Source organism: Olea europaea, chromosome 11, assembly GCF_002742605.1.
Source record: "Olea europaea var. sylvestris chromosome 11, O_europaea_v1, whole genome shotgun sequence".
NCBI classification, from domain to species: domain Eukaryota; kingdom Viridiplantae; phylum Streptophyta; class Magnoliopsida; order Lamiales; family Oleaceae; genus Olea; species Olea europaea.
The window spans coordinates 31569015-31570926 of record NC_036247.1 but is presented as its reverse complement, the minus strand read 5'-3'; the positions used below and the strand labels follow the sequence as shown (position 1 = coordinate 31570926).

At 30.8% G+C, this 1912-nt stretch overlaps 1 long non-coding RNA gene across 1 annotated transcript; it reads right to left on the bottom strand.

Moving 5' to 3' along the window:
* Nucleotides 1-1024: 1024 nt before the first annotated feature.
* Nucleotides 1025-1634, bottom strand: LOC111404977. Its single transcript, XR_002704719.1, has 3 exons — nt 1619-1634; nt 1441-1503; nt 1025-1061 (listed from the first exon to the last, which is right to left on the bottom strand). It is a non-coding gene; the product is annotated as an uncharacterized LOC111404977 (long non-coding RNA).
* Nucleotides 1635-1912: the final 278 nt, after the last annotated feature.

Here is a 1912-nt window from a genome sequence, read left to right as displayed (position 1 = left end):
ACATACAAGAAATGATACTGTGTGGCTCAACTCTCAGATCGACAGGCCCCAATATGGCTCAACGCAGCTACTATCTGCTAAGAAAAATGGTGACAAAATATGAGCTTGTAACTCAATGAGTGGATATTTTGTAAAAGTATACTTTTCCCTTTATAACAACTTTCTGAAAACTGGTGTCAACTTCCAAGTTTCCTTTCACAATACTATAAACTAAAATCTTTATTCTTTAAACTAAATAAGCTAAATACTGTAATTTGAAATCTGATAATACTATTAAAACTAAAATATACTGGAATCATACAAATCTTTATTCTGTAAACTACATAAGCTAAATTTTGTTCCTAAAATCTAAATAACTGTATAATGCTGAAAAATCATGTTGAAAAGCTTTATTCTTTAAATTGAATAAACTAAATTCTGAAGTCTGTAATCTGATGGCTGTATAATACTAGAAAATCACAACAAAAAGATATCCAATGAATAGCCTTACTCATTGTATCGGTTAGTACCAATATACATGGCAAAGCTATTTAATTTTGAAATTCTTAAATTCTGGTTATACGCGCGCAGAGCTGAAATTCTGTAATTTTGGTCACACACTATGGAAACACATTCACAATAGTGCAGAGCGGGTAAAATTATCATAACTAATCATACGTTGTGGAAATACATTCACACCAATGCAGAGCGGATAAAATAACCATAACTGGTCATACACTGTGGAAATACATTCACATAAGTGCAATTATGGTAAAATCACTTGGGGTACTTTCTGGTGGTTTTAAAAATAACTTTAAATATGTTGAAATATTTAATATTCATATAACTTGCTAATCAAATGATTTAATTGAATTGAATTTAACTTTAAAAACAACTAATTATAAATCCATTTTATTCTAAAAATCATGCTGTCAAATCAATTGTATGAAATAATAATTTTTCAAATCTAACATAAATTTAATAAATATTAATTTCTAAAAAATAATTTTTATATCCACTCACTGCTCTATGGATAAAAATTGGATTAAATTAACCGGCATCTCCAACTTCCACATCACTACCTGAAATACCAGTATAATAATTCAAATTAAAATATGATAATTAAACTAATGCAAAGTCACCACTTAATTCCTCAACTTTCACATTTTCTCTTGAATCTTCCCCAAATTTTCTTTAATCAATTGAAGTTAATCCCACTTTCTAGTCCCTCTACTAATTACCAATTAAAAAAAAAAAACTTCATTCCAAGCATAAAATAATTTCACTTTACATTCTAGTAAAAACTAACACAAAGAATACAACCAACCTATCTTCAATCTAGCTTCATAAAATCATGCTTTCACTTGAATATTTCATCACCTCAATTATTCCATTAGCAATACTTAATCAAAAATCCCAACTAAAAATTTCTAGGGTTCGTTCAAAATTCATATAACTTACCTTAATGTAAATATCAATCACCACTCACAAAGATTGGCTTGAAATCATGCTCTTTCCTTCAATCTAAAATTTAAATCAACAACTTAGAACCCTAGAATATTTAACATCATCATACAACAAACATATACTTTCCAATTCTTTAAGAAATGAAATAGTACTTGAAGAAATCAACCCTTACTTCCTCTTCTTCCTTTTCTTCCCTTCCTTCCTTTCCTTTTTTTTTTTCTCCCTTTCTTTCTCGATTCTTCCAGCTCTCTCTGCCCTTTTTTTCTTAAAAGAAAGGTTGAACCCCAACCTTGAGGGTTCCCACCGCCCCACCCCTATAGCTTTGTGAGGAAGATAAATCGATGAATGTGCCCCAACAGGTCAGAGAACAAGAGTTGCCTGTACACCGCGCCTATAAGGAATCCAATTCCATGTTTCAGGAATCGAACTCCCACACTACAGCTGCCAACAAGACATGAGATAACCT